The sequence below is a fragment of the Perognathus longimembris genome, chromosome 18, assembly GCF_023159225.1.
Source record: "Perognathus longimembris pacificus isolate PPM17 chromosome 18, ASM2315922v1, whole genome shotgun sequence".
Lineage (NCBI taxonomy): Eukaryota > Metazoa > Chordata > Mammalia > Rodentia > Heteromyidae > Perognathus > Perognathus longimembris.
Genome location: NC_063178.1, coordinates 35,807,164 through 35,827,677, shown reverse-complemented (window position 1 = coordinate 35,827,677; position 20,514 = coordinate 35,807,164). Strand labels below are relative to the sequence as shown.

At 41.5% G+C, this 20,514-nt stretch overlaps 1 pseudogene; it reads right to left on the bottom strand.

Moving 5' to 3' along the window:
* Positions 1 to 14,661: 14,661 nt before the first annotated feature.
* LOC125366935 lies at positions 14,662 to 15,560 on the bottom strand (annotated as a pseudogene).
* Between the last annotated feature and the right edge of the window lie 4,954 nt (positions 15,561 to 20,514).

Here is a 20,514-nt window from a genome sequence, read left to right as displayed (position 1 = left end):
AAGCCAGGGGCTGGGGATATAGCCTAGCGGCAAGAGTGCCTGCCTCGGATACACGAGGCCCTAGGTTCGATTCCCCAGCACCACATATACAGAAAACGGCCAGAAGCGGCACTGTGGCTCAAGTGGCAGAGTGCTAGCCTTGAGCGGGAAGAAGCCAGGGACAGTGCTCAGGCCCTGAGTCGAAGGCCCAGGACTGGCCAAAAAAAAAAAAAAAAAAGGAAGCCAGGGACAGTGCTAAGGCCCTGAGACCCAAGCTCAGGACTGGCAACAAAAACCAAAAACCAAAACCAAAACAAAACAAAAATACAAAGTAACATGGGTCCTGAGAACTCAGGCAGGGCTGATGGACACTCTACTCCACCTGTTATTGCTTAGATGGACACTCTACTCCATCTTTTATTACTTAGAAGCATCCAGCATTGCTGGGTTCTTTTCAAGAAAAATTCCCAAGCTTTTAAAGCATAGGTGTAAGAAATCAAGTAACAACAAGCATCCATCCAAAGCTGTTTCCAAACACTGTCCCCATCCCCACATAGAAAGGTAAAAATACAGTAAGACTGCTGAATGGTCACCATGCCCCTCTTTCTGTGCAAAGGCAAGCTCAAGGAAATCTGTGATTGACCGAATGGCTCCTGCCAAAGATACTGCATTGAAAGGAAGGTGTATGTGGGACGGTGTTTAGACAACAGATTCTGCTGCCTGCCCCTGGGCAAGCATCCCAGGATTGAGAACACCATCCCCAGGAGTCACTGAAGCCTCTTGTTGGTTTAAATGTTTCTTTCCCCCCACCCCGCCCATCTTTCTTTTTCTCACCAATATTCTTTCTGATTCCACAATAAGCAATAAAGAAAGATAAACAGAAACCTATTGTTAAATTCAAGTTACACCTATAACCCTCCATCGCTGGTTGGCTCCTGGCCCATTCCATCCTTCTCTTCGGTGGGGTTGGGAACCAGCTGGGCAGGGAAGGGCGCTTTCACCACACATGCAGGGTTGTGCCACATGGAAGCCCTCCACTACTCATGGGAGGGGACACGCCCCTAATTCCTGCACACCAGCAGGGTTTCCCTGTCTGTCCAAGGCCAGATGGAAAACCAGATGTCAGCCATTACCACAGATCTGGGTCCTGAACACAACAGTGCTCGGATCAAAATCTATGTGTGAGCTTGGCCAGAGTATTTGTAGCCAGTCCCCATTACTGAGCATTTCCTCCCATTGCATAAACCACTGCATTGCTTGGTCTTGGTCTGTGGTGGTCATTTCGGGGGTCCTGAACACAAGCAAAACAAGAGTGCTTGCCTCATATATCTGAAGCCCTGGGTTTGAATCCTCAGTACCACAGATATAGAAAAGGCTAGAAGAGGCACTGTGGCTCCAGTGTCAGAGTACTAGCCTTGAGCAAAAAGAAGCCAGAAACAGTGCTCAGGCCCTGAGTCCAAGCCCCAGGACAGGCAAAATGAAAAAAAAAGAAAAGGACAAGTAGAAATTGTGAGCAGGTGAAATTTGAGCAAAGTATGAACAGTAAAATGCGACTTCAATGGGGCAAATAATGTAGGAAGCATTTTAAGAATCTGACTTTTCCCATAGGTCCAAATTTAAAAGCTTGGATATCTGTTTTATCCGGGTCCTTTTAAGAACTCATAAAAATTCTTATATGCCAATGGCAGAAATGACCATAGCTCTCAAAATAGCTTCTGTGATCATGGAACATAGATTTCCTCCTTTGTTCATCTCTAAAGTGGCTTTCTATGCAGTCATTTGTTGGATCTTGCTCTAATCTATGCACACTTTGGGCTCTACACTGACATGGTTGTCTTTTCCTAAATGAATGTAAGTCATGTCTCAACTTATTTCTCAGATTTAGTCAGAAGAGACGACTGTGGTATTGACATACTCTTGTAGCAGCATCTCGTGTACAATTATACTGGTAATTATTTAAACATAAGGCACTTTTTTTTTTTTTTTGGCCAGTCCTGGGCCTTGGACTCAGGGCCTGAGCACTGTCCCTGGCTTCCTTTTTTGCTCAAGGCTAGCGCTCTGCCACTTGAGCCACAGCGCCACTTCTGGCCATTTTCTGTATATGTGGTGCTGGGGAATGGAACCCAGGGCCTCATGTATACGAGGCAAGCTCTCTTGCCATTAGGCCATATCCCCAGCCCAAACATAAGGCACTTTAATGGTCAAATGATTTTAGATCAAAACAGTCACAACCTCTTAAAGAATCTTGCTAAGGTCACATAAGAGGTTGCAATGCAGCAAACTGAATCAACTCTTTCATAGGCTCTGAGGGTGTGCTCACTAACACATGCGTGTGGATACAGCCATAAAAATGTTACCTGACTTCTATCACACCTTTGTCTTTTCAAAATACCCTATTAGGTATTGACAAATCTGAAAATGAAATTGCACAATTCCACTCCTACGAGGTGCCTGAAAATTCCAGAAAGAGGCTGAAGTATTAAGGAAATGGAAATGGGAATGGTTACAAGATCCTGGGAGGGAACAATTTGAAAGACCGATATTAAATTTCAGTTATACAAGTTGAATAGGTCTAGGCATCAACTAGACAATGGCCATGTCTATAGCCTTTACAATTTTGTTAAGAGAATGGATATTATAGTAATTGTTCTTTTTTGCCAGTCCTGGGGCTTGAACTCAAGGCCTGGGCACTGTTCCTGAGCTTCTTTGGCTCAAGGCTGGCACTCTATCACTTGAATCACAGCGCCACTCCTGGAGTTTCCTGTTTTATATGGTGCTGAGGAATGGAACTCAGGGCTTCATGCATGCTAGGCAAGCACTCTACCACTAAGCCACATTCTCAGCCCCCGTGTACTCTTTTTGCTCAAAGCTAGTGATCTACCACTTTGAGCTACAGCTCCACTTCTGGTTTTCTGCTGGTTAATTGGAAAGTTTCACAGACTTTCCTATCTAGGCTGGCTTTGAACTGTGATCTCCACATCTCAGCATCCCAAGTAGCTAGAATTACAGGCGTGAGCCACCTCTCTGAGGTTTGCCTCTCTTGAACTCAGGGCCTGGGCACTGTCCCTGAGCTTCTTTTGCTCAAGGCTAGTGTTCTACCATTTGAGCCACAGTGCCATTTTTCACCTTGTCTGAGTTGTTTGTAGCAATAAGTCCCATAGACTTTCCTGCCAAGACTGGCTTTGAACCATTGCAGGGAGCCAAAACAGCTGTCGGGATGTAACTTAAAGAAACTACAAAACTTAACTGATAAGGACATCTGGGTCTGGCTGTCATGTTGTAACATAAAGAAACTCTAAAACTTAACTGATAAGAACACTTGATGCTTTTACAACTTTGCCTGTTAAGCCTAACATCTTGTCTAGCTTTAATTAACAACCTTGTGAACTTACCCAGTCCCTGTCCTGAGAAAGAGCATCCCACGGTTCTGTAACCTAGCAACCTAATGACCCTGTCTACGTGAGTTACCCTTTGCTGATTACTATATAAGCTGCCGTGCAAAAATATTGAGACCTTGATCAGAATCCTGTCTTTGTCTCCCTCCTTCTGTCAGGTTTGTCTCTCATTCAGGTCAATTCCCCTTCGGGCTCCTGTTGACAAAACCCCTCTGCCCGGGCAAACCATGACCCTCAGTTCTCAGCCCTGAGTAGCTAGGATAACAGACTGAGCCACCACTGCCTACCTCTACTTACCCATTTTTTCTTTATTCCTCTCATTCCTTCTTTCCTCCTCTCTTCTTTCTTCTTTCCCTCTCTTCTCCTCTCCTTATGTCCTTCCTTTCCTTCTTTCTTCTTTACCTCTCTTCTTCCCTCCTTCCTCTATTCCTTCTGCTCCTCCTTATCTGCCTGTCTGTCATCTGTCTGTACCTCTTTTTCATCTCAGTAATTTGGTCAGAGTCAACTGCCTGAGATGAAGCTACTGGTCTGGGAATAATCTTTGCTATTTTCTTTTTTAGAGAAATGTAAGATGGCTTTATAAAAGTTGCATTCCTACAAAATTATTTTTAAGAATAAACCAAGCCAGGCACCAGTGGCTCATGCTTATAGTACAAACTACTCAGGTGGCTGAGATCTAAGGATTGTGGTTCAAAGACAGCCTAGGCAGGAAAGTCCAGAGACACTTCTCTCCAATCAACCACCAGAAAACTGGAAGTGATGTTGTAGCTCAAGTGGTAGAGTGCTCGCCTTGAGCTAAGAGCTCAGCCACAGTGCCCAGGCCCAGAGTTCAAGCCCTATGACCAATCAAAAAGTAATAGTAATAAATAAAATAAACCAAGAACCCCTCAACACTGGCCAGAACAAATTATTTTTTTTTATTGAAGTATCTTTTCACCGGCAAGTGCCAGCGTGAAAATAAGCAAAGTGGTTGGACTTCTCAGGTCCTGGCCGCGTGTTTGCAGTCACTCATAGTTGCCCCGCCCACAGGGCTCGATTTGTAAAACGCAGCACTTCAGGCCTCTCTGGCAGAGGCCTGTGAGCTCTTCGTTTTTATAGCAATAATCCCCGCATCCTCCGTTAAGCCTGAGGCACTTCTCATCAAAAAAGGCGTTCCTGGCTACACAAGGGAAGGGGTTGTTCGGGGTTAGTCGAGGTCTGCTCATTCTGAAGCATGTGTAGTCACACGGCAGGTAATACGGTGTCTGCAATGGTTTCTGGAAAGCTGTTCTAGGCCCTTCTCCCTGCCAGTAGGTACAGTGACAAGGGGTGTTTTCTATGTGGTATTAGGTAAAAGACCATGATGAATTGCTTCCTCTTTGAACATTTATTAAGCTCTCTGGAAATAGCTTCTAATACCCTTTCATCCAAATCTATTGGGCAATTTACCAGTGTGTTCCTGTATAGGCATCTAGAGTAAGGAACTGCCCTGGATTCACCTAGAGCAAGATCTGAAGCTAAGGAAAGTAGTCAGGCTAGAGTAAAGAGGGACTTTGTGTGTGTGTGTGTGTGTGTGTTCCCATGTGCACATGTGTCTGTTTGAAAGATTTTACTGGGGTAGATCCTGAAAAGGCTGCTTGGAAAGGCCAGGACCAATTTCTTCTCCGCATTTCATCAAAACGTGGATTAGAGAAGACACATACTTCAGACCAGAAGCGGGTGGTGGTGTTGCAACTGACTCCCTAATACTTCTCACTTATTTCAGATAGAATTCCAGTTCTGGATTTAGCACTTTATCAGTAGCAATTGTAAGAGCAGCCTGCTTTCAGCTAAGGAGAGCCTCTAAGGTCAATGTGTGAAACACCCAATTCACATCTGTGCAAAAATTACAGCCAGTAGTTAAGTGCTGTCATATGATCTATGCATTAGCTGGCATTGGCATATCTAGCTTGGGAAGTGTCTATGCCTTCCTGAGCCACAGACTTCTAGTGGAACATGAGAGACACCTGTGCAGAGACTCTGTCTGTGTGCGCGCACATGTGTGCTCATGTCAGGCAAAAAAGGTTGACTTCATTTTTGTATATGTAACATTACATAATCTTGTGTTGAATAAGTTAAAAAAAAAAAAGACCTCTGATTACTCTCATGAGAGCCAGCAGAGTCCATTTGTCATGAATTCTGAAGTTCTCGATCCCCTGATTCTAACACAGACTCTCTTCACATAGAAATATGAAGTGATCAGCTCGTGTGAACATTCTGTGCAATGCACATGGGTTGAAACAACACTAGCACGTGGGGCGGATCTGGCTACCCTGGTGTCTGAGAAGCCCTTCCTTCAGCTCCCTGGACCCCGCATGGATCTGGACTGCACCTTGCTGTCAAGAAAGACACAGATGAGTGTCCCAGGAGGTGAATCTTGATTCCCACTGTGCCTCTCCCTGCACCTAGGCAGCACGGGCCCCGGTCCGGGCTACTTATGCCTGGGCTCCTCAATGCTGACCTGTAGGACTTGGAGAAGATGCCAAGTGTTGGAGAATTAAGGAAAACTTAGCCTCAGCATGGTTACACCAATGCCTCATTAGCACACTAATAGGCGCTTGGGAACACATTCCCAGTAAGGAGTTCTTTTGTGTTTGCGGGCCAAAGGAAGCCACGTTTTGTTGTGAGAATCTCCCTTCCCCCCTGCTAAGAGTCTCACTGAGGAGACTTGCTTGACCAGCTAGTTGCCTTTAGTGTTAGATTCTCACTGTAGATAGGGAAGTCTCTTCACAAGTCTTTGGGGAAGTCCAGATCAAAGTTGTCTAGCCTTGAGGAGATAGTAGCTAGGAGATAATTATAGTTCTACCCCGACTGGTTATAGTTCCTTGTTTTGATATCAACAATCTTTGTAGTCACTACCTCCTGTAATAGGAAAAGCATTTTTATTAAGTTCCTCCCCTCACAGTAGTAACTTCCTCCAATTTTGTATTTGAGACAAATGTCATGCTGTATTGATTTTTACCCTTGTAGTTGTGAATCTGATTTCTAACCCTATATAAACCCTGGCCCTCTTGAAATAAAGTATGCATTGGTTCACACACCTTGCATCCCCCGTGTCCTGACTACAGCTGCAGTTACCCAGGCCCAACAGCCGAGCCCTCCTCAGGTCCTGTGTCTATAAAATATTCATAAGATGGGCCTGCTGTGCACATTTTTTCCCTCTGAGAATCATTAAATATGAAGTAGGGAAGAGATTTCCTTCAAGGCGCTGGCTCTGGACAACAAACGCATTACATTATGTGGGGATCTTACTATACTATTCAGCTTTATGGGATAGGATTGAAAGGTGACAAGGTACATCGTGCCATTTCTCCAGAGTCCATGGGGGACATGAATCCTCCACACCTACCCCTCTCTCTCCCTTCCTCCCTCCCTCCTCTCCTCTCTCTCCCTATTCCCTTCATATATATGTTAGGTTTTTAAAGTAGGTAGCTGGTAAAGGAGAACACCACGCGGTATTCAGGCAGGAAAGAAAGTTTATTACCAAACTGCTGGCCTGTGGCCAAGATAATCCATGGCCGGAGAGAAGGGAGAGGGAGAGAGCGACCCCCACCCAGCCCTGCCTTATATCTAGGGCAGGGGCAAGGGGTGTGGCCAGGAGGATTAGGATGTGACTTCAGGGAAAGGGGAGGTAACTGCCTCCAGGTCTTCAGGTTACCCTGTTGTGCCAAGTCGCAAAACGACCACCAAGAAGGCCACCGAGACTCAGACATTCTGAAATGCAAAAGCAAGGCAAGGCTTTCTTTAAGCAAGCTGCAACTCGGGCCTCGTCCTACCTACCGACACAGCGGAGGTTAGGAGGGAGCCTCGAGCTGTGATTACACAGGGCTTATAAAGGCAAAGAACAAGGTTACAACAATCAGGTGTTCAAGCAAGCAAGATTAGGACACAGGTACAAATCTGATTGGCTCAGGGTTCGATTCTAAAATGGGGTTCATGTGGTAAAATGGGGCTCACGTGGTAAAATGGGGCCTGACTTCAAAGTCTGGCACTTCATTTCCCCTTTTTTCTTTTTGGTACCTTGGGAACCAATCATGGCTCCATTCTGTCCATTTCAATGGCTTGCATGTCTAGGGGATGATATAGAGGTAAGGCATGGGCCAGTAGGGCCCAAAGTAGTAATCAAAAATAACTCTGGTCCCTCGGTTTTAAAGGGGGGATGATGGGTGAAGATCATCCATCTTCTGTAACTTCTTCAGGCTGACTCAGGGGCGTTGACCTTACCTAGCCAGGAACCTATAACCTTACCAAGGGACTGCAGGAGTACTGCAAACTGAAAATTAACTTTCAGCTATACAGACTTACCATAAGCTGTATAGTGTTTAGTACCCAAATGTAAGCAACAAAATAATACATAAACTTCTCAGCTGTGCTCTAAGGGTCGGGTGGCTATACCCGTATTCCTGAGCAAGCCCAAAACTACCTAAAATAAGGGGTCACCTCACTTTGGAGTGAGCTGCAAAAATAACATTAACATTAGCCTGGGTAGCAAGGAAAGAAGGCAAAAAGAAAATTATAACAATATTCAGTCTAGCTTTCTTTTCTTGAGGCGAAGGCGAAGCGGCAGAGTCGGGTGCTTGGAGACTTCCCATGTTCCACCATGGTAGTCGTTGTCCAGAGCAAAGGGGTCAGCTGGCCTGGCGTGGAAGCAATGAACCCAAGTGGCGATGCCGTCTAGGGTTCCTTCCACCGTGGTTCTAAGGATTTCAGTCCCCTGCTCTGAATAAATGGGGGGTAGGGACAGAAGCAGAATCATGTAATGCCTTAAGTTGGGGTCACATTCTTGTGCACGAGCTGCAAAGAATGGAGTTTACACAAAAATTCAGCAGCATCCAAATCAGCAAGCAATTCAGTCTGAAGGCTAAGGATAATGGGAGGGGAAGACCCGTACATTATTTCAAAAGGAGTAAAGCCAAGCTGATAGCGAGAATTTCTTACTTTAAGCAGAGCAAAAGGAAGGAGTGACACCCAGTCTATGCCAGTATCTAAGGCCAGTTTAGTTAAGGTCTCTTTTAGAGTCCGATTCATTTTCTCTACCTGTCCTGAACTCTGGGGTCTATAAGCACAATGCAATTTCCAATCTGTCCCCAGTGCTGCGGCTATTCCCTGACTTACTTTTGAGATGAAGCCTGTCCATTGTCTGACCCAATGGTGGATGGGAAGCCATACCTGGGTAGGATTGCTTCCAGGATCTTCTTCTTCTTTTTTTTTTTTTTGGCCAGTCCTGGGCCTTGGACTCAGGGCCTGAGCACTGTCCCTGGCTTCTTCCCGCTCAAGGCTAGCACTCTGCCACTTGAGCCACAGCGCCGCTTCTGGCCGTTTTCTGTATATGTGGTGCTGGGGAATCGAACCTAGGGCCTCGTGTATCCGAGGCAGGCACTCTTGCCACTAGGCTATATCCCCAGCCCCTTCCAGGATCTTCTTAGCCACTACATTCGCAGTCTCATGCTTTGTTGGATAGGCTTCAACCCATCCTGAAAAGGTGTCTACAAAAACTAGAACATGGACAGTACAGCCTTTTAAGCAAAATTACCTTTGACAAATGTAAAAACTTCTTTGTATGTCAAGTGTGTGGTTTTCGGAGTAGACTTCACACAAATGTTAACAGGCATGTTGCTATTGAGCATATTAAAATATATCCTCATGTTTGTGATGACTGTGGCAAAGGATTTTCAAGTGTGCTAGAATACTGCAAGCATTTAAATTCACATTTATCTGAAGGGATTTATTTATGTCAATACTGTGAATATTCAACAGGACAAATTGAAGATCTTAAAATTCATCTAGATTTCAAGCATTCAGCTGAGTTCCTGCATAAATGTAGTGACTGCTTGACAAGATTTGGAAATGAAAGGGAATTAATCAGTCACATTCCAGTCCATGAGACAACTTGACTGTTCACTTTACATAATGTTTAAAATGATAAATTCAAGGTTTTTTTTTAATGCTATGATGAATTACTTTAAACACAATTTAAGATATTTACCTTCAAGTAAGTTTTTAAAATTTTTCTTGGAATTGCTAAATTTTCAGTATATAATGATTCCTTAATTGTGGTGTTTTCAGTTACACAGTAATTCATAGTTGTCCTTTCTTTTGGTGACATACCCAGTTTCTTCACATGTGCTCAAATTTCATGAATTGAAAAGAAACAAATGTACTGAAGAAATGACTGTTTGCTTTCCTTAACCATAGAAGGTGTTACCCTTCCCTTTTTAAAAAACTCAAGCTTAGCTTTTTGTGTATGATGTCATTAAATGATTGCATTAAAAAAAAATAAACTCTAGACTACTATGATATTATCATGCATGTATATAACATTGTTTGATCAAATTCAACCCTATTATTATTATTTTCTCTCCTCACCACCCTCTTAAGACAATGTAATAATTTAATAGGTTTTGTTATTCTAGTTTCATACATGTGTATGAAGTACTTTGTACAATCAACATACGCTAATCCACAACAGAGGAGAAATATCTGGATTGGTTCTTGAACCTACTTGCACATCCAAGCCCTCTACATTCTTTTGGATTTGCACACATTCCCCCTCCCCAACTGACTGCCTGCAAAGGTATCTCAGCCACTTCTTCTTGGTCCAGGTGAGTTCGCTATGTGTGAGACTTGGAGACTTGGTCGGGGTAAATGCAGGAAGCCGTTCATGGAGGATGAGACAGTGTCTGGAAATTGAAAGTAGAACATTTTCGGTTGCCAACAGAGGATCTGATTTATAGGGCTGTCCCTCTTCTGGCCCAAGAGCTGGGGGTGGACAGATCTTGAAGGAAGAACAAGAGAAGAAAAGAGATCTGCTTCCCAGATCACACGTGGAGTTTCTGGATCAACCTCATTTCATTCTCTGCTTCTGTTTGTTTCTTTGTCCACTTTTGGTTTTGTGATATCTCTTCAAAAATCAAGACATGAGTAAATACCTAATGATAATTGAGTCAGAGACTTCTGTATGTTTATAGAGCATTTTATAATTTATTCTTTTGTTATCCTTTTCTCGTATGTCTCAAGGTGTTCTATGAGAGTAGGTATTATTATCTCCATTTCTATTGAAAGACATTGAGACCGAGGAGGTTGCTTTTTACTTAGAACTATAGTGGGCAGCCAAAGAATGATGTGCACACTACTGTCATTTTCTCTGTATCTATCTACATGTACCATTTCTTATAGAATGAAGATAGACACAGAAGTGGCATCACCTCTATGTCACTGCACTTAAAAATGGTACAGGGGCGCTGGGGATATGGCCTAGCAGCAAAGAGTGCTGGTCTCATATACATGAGGCCTTGGGTTCAATTCCCCAGCACCACATATACAGAAAACAGCCAGAAGTGGTGCTGTGGCTCAAGTGGCAGAGTGCTAGCCTTGAGCAAAAGGAAGCCAGGGACAGTGCTCAGGCCCTGAGTCCAAGATCCAGGACTGGCAAAAAAATAAATAAATAAAATGTTACAGGACACAGAAAATTTCTTTAATACACGTGATTTCTCTTACAGTAATATATGGCCATTTATTGATTCCAGTATTCATAGTATGTCTAACGAACAACCCCATGCACTCTGTTAATATCTGTGACACTGATTTTACATTTCTCCTCTTCCTTTTAAAGAAAATGGCTAGGTAGCAATTTAAAATACTTGTCACTGAATGTAAAAAAAGGATGTGTTAATTTTGCTACTTGAAGGAATGTTTTGTCACATCTCAAAATAAAGGTCAACATGGTCAGTCAGAGAACTCAAACTTGATCTCTCGGTTTTAACATCATTTATCTTTTATGTGTCCCAATTTGTTTATTTTGTTTTTTGGGGGACAGGGTCATGAGACTTGAACTCTGGGCCTGAACACTGTCCCTGGCTTCTTTTTGCTCAAGGCTAGCACTCTGCCACTTGAGTCACAGCGCCACTTCTGGCCATTTTCTGTATATGTGGTGCTGGGGAATCAAACCCAGGGCTTTAAGTATACGAGGCAAGTGCTCTTGCCACTAGGCCATATCCCCAGCCCTCTTCATGCTTTTCCTGAACAGTTTTTTGGAGATAAGAGTCTCACAGACTTTCCTGCCTCGGCTGTCTTTGAACGGTGATCCTTAGATCTCAGCCTCCTGAGTAGCTAGGATTACAGGTGTTTATTCAAGTTAAAAAGTATGCAGCCAGTGTAATAGCAAGAATTATTCTATTAGTATAACATAACCCTAATTATACGTGTTTGCGTAAAAAATGCATGTTTCATTTTTTGGGAATGAAAAGGTTTTAATTTTTCCTAATTTACTAGTAATGATATTGCATTTATTTTTGTGGAGGTTAGAGCTCAGACCAATGTATTCAGGTAATACATACATTCCTGATCTTTTTATTTTTGGCCGGTCCTGGGGCTTGGACTCAGGGCCTGAGCACTGTCCCTGGCTTCTTTTTGCTCTAGGCTAGCACTCTGCCACTTGAGCCACAGCGCCACTTCTGGCCATTTTCTGTATATTTGGTGCTGGGGAATTGAACCCAGGGCCTCATGTATACAAGGCAAGCACTCTTGCCACTAGGCCATATCCCCAGCCCACATTTCTGATCTTTTGATGCCTATGTGAGAGTAATTCTCATGGGAGTCTGGTGATACGACTTTGCTTCCCTTTCTAGTAACTCATAACCAACCACTTCCTTCACACAGCCAGGGAAGGAGCTTATAGAAGACTGCGCTGTATGAAAATGGACGGGCGCTGTGAAGCGGAATGCCTTACCTTCGATGTCAAGATCGGGGGCTGCAGATCTGAGCTGACGCCCTTCTGCTGTAAGAAAAGTGTGTACTTCAAGACCTAGGCACTTGCTGCAAGAGGCAAACAGAAGATGCTCACAATGCTGGTTACGTCCCGGGAGCAAAGCTCTCTGGACCTTCTCTTGCACCTCAGAAATTTGAGCTGCTTAATGTTATGGTGATCCAGATTTTAATGTTAGATGGAAATACCCTTCCTCAGCCACCAGCTTCTCCCAGATGCAAACAGTGATCAGGTTTGTCTCTGTATCCCATCTCTCAGAGACATAGCCTATTCATTAATTCATTGAGTGATAACGTGAGAAAAAGGAACAGGACAGAAAAGTTAGATGGGTATTCGGGCACTGAGTTCTACACCTGGAGCCCTGGCTTCAAACAGAGGTTTGCCTTCACAACAAACTTTTCTGCCGAGATTCTGATGTCTGTGATAGGAAGAGGTTGACCTACATAACTAATGGATTCCCTGCTATTCACTAACTTGTACTGCTCCAAAATTAACCCTGCTATGTCAATTAATCTCTTTCTCCCTCACACTCACAGCTAGGAAATACTTACAATATCTTCCATCTCCAGTATTATCTATAATGTCAAGTTTCAGCAAGAAAGAGCGCCTATCAAAACTCAAGTTTGTTACATAATGAGTAACATGATGTGTTCACTCTGGTCACTTACAGGAAATATGTATCAATTTATGGCATACTCAAGCAGCAGTGTGCCCCAAAGTCATAAAATTCAACCTCCTCACCACAGGTAATCTGAGGAAAAATGTCAGGCAGGTACTGTGTTAGTTATCCTCATAATCCGTCTTCAAGGTTTTAGTCTTACAATGTCAGAACATGTATAAACATGGTGTTTTTTTTTTTGTGTGTGTGTGTGTGTGTGTGTGTGTGTGTGTGTGTGTGTGTGTGTGTTTTGCCAGTCCTGGGCCTTGGACTCAGGGCCTGAGCACTGTCCCTGGCTTCTCTTTGCTCAAGGCTAGCACTCTGCCACTTGAGTCACAGTGCCACTTATGGCCATTTTCTGTATATGTGGTGCTGTGGAATTGAACCCAGGGCTTCAAGTATAGGAAGCAAGCGCTCTTGCCACTATGCCATATCCCCAGCCCAGAACATGTATAAACATGGTGTTCTGGAAGCAGATAGAACAGAGGGCAGTCCTGCAGATGGCCCTCTTAGGAGCAAAGGCAAATATCTGCATGAGGAAATTGCTTCAACTTGTTAAGAAATGGACAACTACAAAACCCCTCTCATACTGCTATGATTCTTGCCTTATCGCGGCCATACCAAATTGGAACTTGTTCTTTGCTGTGACTTGCATAACCTTGGAGTCCAAGTTTTCAAACACAGCACATTGTGTTCCCCAGACAATTGTCATCACAAGAGACCTGCTTCTCCTGCAAGGGCAAGAGTTCTCAGCTCTGCTGGGAGGAACTGCTTACCCGCCCTGGTCGGTTAAACTGGCTTCCCAAAGACTCCTAAAGAAATCTGAAGAAAACAACTATGTGATGTTTTGAAATGTTTTAAAATAGCTCTTCAAAGATGACGTTAGCACTGGTCTGACTTTATGGCAATAAACTTGTCTTTCTTTTCATGTGCTGAAGTCAGAGCCTAGGCACAGTCCCTTAGCTTTGTCACTCAAGGCTGAAACAGGGGTCCAGTTCTGGCTTGTTGCCAGTGAATTGGAGACAGGGCAGGAGCAAGGTACCCTCACCCCATGGAAAATTCCCGAGGGCTCCATCTGCTCAGGGGCCCCAGGCAGCCATGTTTTCTGTGATGACTTGGCATGTGACTTTTACACATAGAGAAATGTGCACACACTTACAGTGTAATTGTGTTAGCCCTTGGCAATGGGTGCCCTGAGCCATCTGTGCCTCCCTGGGATGCAATCAGCCTGGCCGGGGAGTGCCAGTCAACCCTATAGTGCCATGCCACGGAATTCCACTGGGCAGAGGAGACAAGCTGAGGAATTTTAAGGGATTAGACAGAGAAATTACAACACTATTAATGATGCTTTAAGGAAACCTTTAGCCATTTTCTTCATTACTTAGTCTGTTGCCCTGTGTCTTATAGAGCTACATTTATCTGATTTAGGGAAGGGAAATAACAAAATGGTGAAAAAAGGACAGAGGGTGAACTAATGCAACAGCGATATGCACAAAATCCTGTGTTTGAAATGAACTTTAAAATTTGGGCAGCAGGGAGTCAGAGAGGAGAGAAAGTGGGAGAAAAATGAGGGAAGAGAAAACAGTGTTCAATGAGAAATGTACTCATGGTGGCTGGAAATGTGGCTTAGTGGTAGAGTGCTTGCCTAGCGTCTATGAAGCCCTGGGCTCAATTCCTCAGTACCACATAAACAGAAAAAGCCAGAATCCGCACTGTGGCTCAAGTGGTAGAGTGCTAGCCTTGAGCTAAAGAACGACTAGAAGGAGATAAGTTTACATTGAAACTAACTGAAGCAAAGAATAGCTCAATGCTATTCTTTTCAAAGCACAGAGCCATGGGATTTCTGGTCAACTTATTGTCTTGCAGAGGGATTTTCCTAGGGCAGCTTTAACATCTGTGTTCCTCAAGCTGTAGATTAAAGGGTTCTTCATAGGAACCACAATGGTGTAAATCACAGAGAACTTCCCCTCATCCAGAGACCCAGGAATGGAAGGTTTGAGATACATAAATGCACAGAATCTGAAAAACAGAGATACAGCAGTTATGTGGAAGCTGCAGGTAGTAAAGGCTTTGGATCTACCCTCAGTAGATTTTATCTTGAGGATACTGAAAACAATGAACACATAAGAGATAATGATGATAGTACTGAACAAAATGATGTATTTGGTCCCTCCAATGAGAACCTCTATTTTGGTGGCATAGATGCTGGTGCAGGAGAGCTTGAGCATTGCCATAACATCACAGAAAAAGTGATTGATGGCATAGCATCACAGAAGTCAGACTTAAGACAAATCCTGTTTCAAGCAGGGAATCAGTGAACCCCACGAAGTATGAAGAAAATACAAGATAGGAACACACTTTAAGGGACATGGCAGTGTTGTAGAGAAGTGAATGGCAGATGGACACATAGTAGTCATAAGCCATTGCTGTCAGCGTGTAGCATTCAGTAAGGACAAAGAAACCACAAAAGTAGAGCTGGGCCACACATCCTGCATAAGAGATGGCATTCTTTTTCAGAACAAAGTTCATCAACATTTTAGGGATAATCAAAGTAGAATACCAAAGATCTACAAGATACAAATTAAAGAGTAAAAAGCACATGGGTGTGTGAATTCAACGTAATTAAAATGATCAAAAGCATATTTCCCAAGGCAGTGACTAAATATGTTACTAGGAACAGAATAAACAGGGGTATCTGCAAATCAGACTGGTCTATTAAACCCACCAGAATAAATTCAGACACAAGAGATTAATTTACAAGACCCATTCTCCTAGATCATTCTTCTGTAAGAGAATCTGTGGACACATAAACAAGTGAAATTAGAAGAGATTTAGATGTTCTTAGAAAATAGCACCCACAAATACTAGGTCCATTCTGTGAATATCTGGAACTCACTCACCCAGTGCATAAATCGTGTCTTTAATTCTGTTTTCTAGAGTAACATCAAGCAACATAGCGTTTTCCTTATTATACTCTTAAACATAATATAATTTATACTATTGCCCACAGTCTACACAGCGAATCTTGGTGTTTTCATATGGTAGACGAGAGCATGGAGTTGGGGGGAGCTGACATTTTCTCTTATCATCTCCTCATTGCTTCAACCCTCTATTCAGTAGTCAAAGTAGAGACAGAAATCACAGCAACCATTTACTAAACACTGAGGCTGGCCATAATCTAGTGGTGGTGTATGTATAAAAGTTGCTTCTATGTGATTCTTAGAAGGCTAATTAGGTCCCCCATGTCACAGTAAAATATGAAACTGTAGAAGAATGCAACTTGTGTCTGCAGAGAAAGGTCTGTTGTTTAAAACCCTGCACTCCTTGCATTTTCTGACTGTGAATTATCTCAATTTTTTTTCTCAGAAGAGTCTTCTGCCTGGTTTACTTGAACATTACCATTGCATCAATTGTATTTCTAGTTCTTAGAATTTTTGCAAAAACATTTAAAAATAGGACATGAAACAGAAACCAAAAATCATGACAATGATAAAAGAAACAATAAAACAAACACTTAATGATTTCTCCTAGATGTGTTAGCTTCAAAAATACCATTCACCAAAGCAAAGTATAGATTGTTACCATAAACAGTGAGAGAGAAAAATCTGGTGATTTAATTTTTGCCAAGGCATAAGAGGGTTCAATTTTACACACAGTTATTTAATGCAACTAATAAACACCTCTTAACCATAATGACCAATATCACATTTTGTAATTGGAAATTGCGGAGGATCCATTTTAAGTTTATCTTCTTACTATATGTGCGCTTACATATTAAAAACACAGGAGTAGGCCTACAAGTGATGGACATATTCATTAGATATTGTATTAGATCATTTTGAACTATTATTTTGGGAAAAATGACAAGTTGTATGACATGTATATTATCTTTAATGTTAATTATATCTCAGGTTGGTAAATTGATTACTTCCTAACAAATAAAATTTTAAAACTTACCCTCTTTGGAAGAGAAAACATTTTTCCTGCTTATAATGGTGATTTATCACTGTGGTCCTGGCTTCTAGGGCAGAACATGAATCTCAGGTTTTCTTCTTCAGATTCTAAGATGAGGCTGCCTGTACATAAGTATTCATCTATCTGTGCTACTGGTCAGAATTTTTCATGAAAATGTGCAAATTTCTAAACAGATGTGGGAAACCAACAGATTTGCGGGAAAAAAATATTTTCAAACTATGGGCCACTAGAATGTTCACATGAGTTTAAAGATTTAGTGAAATTTAGAAGATAACTCACATCTCAGTGAAAAAACTAGATCTACTAAGACCATAACGCTATTGCATTTACTGAGTAAAATATAATGTGTCTTTTGTGCACTAGGGAATCATTATTAGGCTGAAGTATTACATTCTCTTTAGGGATTGTACATCCTTTGTACTGGATCAATTATTGCATCTCCTTATCATTTTGGTCTCTTAAGGGACTTTTTTTTTTAGCTCTTTTACTCTTTGTTTCCCTACCATTAATAGCAATGGTAACAACCAGATTCCCTGACTTATATTTTAAACATTTTCAACTTCACATAAACTTACTTCACATATTTTTTTAACCTGAGACATGTCTGAAATCAATTTTATTGGTTTGCATCACTTCTAAAGCTTTATATAACACTAAATGCATCCTGAATATTTTATCCAATCTGTAAATGTTATGAGTAAAGGTAGAAAATTTGCACGTCTTATTAAGAAAGAATGAGGGTTATGGACTTAGGGGATCTATTCTGTGTTTGAATATTTTCCTGCATTTCCTGACTCCAATGCTTTGGATATACAATGTAGAATCTCTGTGTCTCCTTATTTTTGTAAATAGGGGTGGTCAAAATAATATTTCATTCTTCAACTCAAATGTTGTTAAATAAAAAATTAAGAATGATGCTTCAAATAGTGTCCAATATATGGGAAATAGGCTAATATGAGTGAGGTACTCAAAGTGGAATGGAATATGGAGGTGTTAGAACCATTAATACACATTTTAGTCTAAAACAAGAAGGTAAAATACAATAGGAATGTTTTAGTTTGTGTGCCAAGACACAAAATAAACAAATCTAGTAGGGTGTAAAATAAGTGTACTGAGGGGCTGGGAATATGGCCTACTGACAAAGTGCTCGCCTCATGTACATAAAGCCCTGGATTCAATTTCTCAGCATGACATATATAGAAAAAGCCAGAAGTGGTGCCTTGGCTCTAGAGGTAGAGTGATAGTCTTGAGCAAAAAGAAGCCAAGGACAGTGCTCAGGACCTGAGTTCAAGCCCCAGGACTGGCAAAAAAAAAAAAAAACTGTTCTGAGAGAAAAATTATTTAATGCAACACCTAAAACTTCTCTATATGGGTTTCAGAGATTTTCCTACTAATATCCTTGAATATTTGGACTTCTAAAGGTGTAAAGAAGCTAGTATATCTCAAGGTCTTAGGGGTATATCTCAAAATTTGAGGAATTCATGCTAAGCATAATAAGCAAGACAATGGAAACTAAATAATGCTGCTCTATCTCTATGCTACTAATAAGCATTGAGTAATATAATGGGTGCCATGGTCAGTACGAATGAAAACCCAGGTGCTGTATTCCAAAAGATAAAAAGATGTAATTGTGAAAAATTCTTAATCTTAGTATTTATAATAGAACATTTGTTAACAATAGTCAAAAATACTTCAATAGTTGACTGGAATTTGCCAGCAGGATACATTTTAAAAATAATCTTATACATACAGACATATCAAAAAAAATAGAAGATATGTTTGTAGAGACGATTGAAATGTTAATTATCTTAATTGTTGGTTCATTTCAGAATGTATGATCCACATTACTAACATAAACACTATGATTTATCCTCATATATATGATTTTTTTGTCAAAGCTATATTAAATGTGCTGTTATCTTAAAAGTAAGACATTAAACTTGGCTTTGACATTGACTCCCCTTTAAAGAAAATAAAATCTAGGTTCTTGTTTGTCATGGAGATTTATTCCTGTGTCTGAAAGATAAATTAATGCTAGAATCAAGACTTCAATCCCTCTGGTTTCAAAAAGGAGCAGCCTAACCCTAATGTTGCACACTCCCTGGAAGTTATTTTTGAGCTATTGACTGTGGTTTGCAGTTATAACACCTTATTCTGTAAAGTAGCAATGAAAGATAAACAAACTTTATTTTTGTCACAATTGCCACCTGATGAGACACTTCAACATCTTATGCCTTTAATTATACACAACTTCTTGCTGCAAGGAGGGTACAAGCAGGTTTGGTTTCATCCACCCTGCTCCCACAGTGTGTGTGTGTGTGTGTGTGTGTGTGTGTGTGTGTGTGTGTGTGTATGTGTGTCTGTGTCTGTGTCTGTGTCTGTGTCTGGGTGTCTGGGTGTGTTGGGGGGAACTTCCGAACACTCGGTTTCTCAACGATTGAAGCTATTGTGATCTTCTGCTAGGACTATCCTAACTATTACCAATGAGGGAAACCATAGACTCTGTGTTTCTTTGGAGCTTGCCTCACTTCACTTACTATCTTTTACAAGTCTTTCTTTTTCCTCAGGAAGAGGGAATTGGGGAGGAGGGAAGGTAGGAAAAAAATCAGGGAGGAGGTAACCAGTTTGACGAGAAATGTATTCACTACCTTACATATGTAACTATCACCCCTCTGTACATTATCTTGACAATATTTTTTTTTAAAAACTGAAAAAAATAGAATACTAGGACAAATATACCAAAATTTCCTGCTCTTTAACTATTAACAGAGAATGACACTGTTCAGGATCAATATTTTCTCCTGCTCAGACTTTTCCTCAAGGTAGCTTTAATATCAAAGTCATCCTCAAGTTGTAGATTAAAGGGTTCATCCAAGGGAAATGATTGATATAAGAAGACATCATTCATTGATATAGCAGAAGTAGTTTTGAGACTTTGGGACCTGCCCTCAGAGAAGCTGATATGGAAGATGTGGAAGAGGATGAAACCTTAATAAATAAGGATTGTGATGCTGAGTACAAGGATGCTGATGCCAATAATAATGAAAATCTCCAGTTCATTGACACATATACCACAAAGGAGAGCTCCAATGAAGGGAGGATGTCACACATGTAGTGGTTGATGGTGTTTGCCTCACAGAAGGTCACACTCAGTAGGGGCCATAGCACTAGAAAATTCCATGAAGAGGGAACCAAGTCTAAGAAAGCAACACAGTTCGGGGGACATGGCACTGTTATACAGAAATAGATTACAGATGTCCATATAGTAATCAGAGGCCATTGCTCTCCGCACATAATACTCACATATAATAATGTACACTCTGTAGGAGATAGTATTCTAGCCTAGAAGATATTCTGTTCCCTGCTAGGCCTTCAACATAAGCTCATGAAGATAAGTTTGGACTTCAAAGACTCAATCTCTGAGAAAGGAAATAAATTTAGTGTTCATGTCAGAACTGCTGTGATCTCCTTCTAAGTAAAAAGTAGATCACTGATTTCACTTTGCATGTGGGGTTGGAAAATTAGATTGTAATGTGTATGGGAAGCAGTGTGCTACCTCTTACATATTCCACTGAGACCACTAACTACAACCAAAATGACAATGGAATTTATTTCTGATGACACAGAAGAGAAGTATGGGAATACACTATAGGAAATACACTGTATTCACTTAGTCTTTCATAAATTATAAGTACACTAATCTGAATGCTTCAGACTTTTTTTCT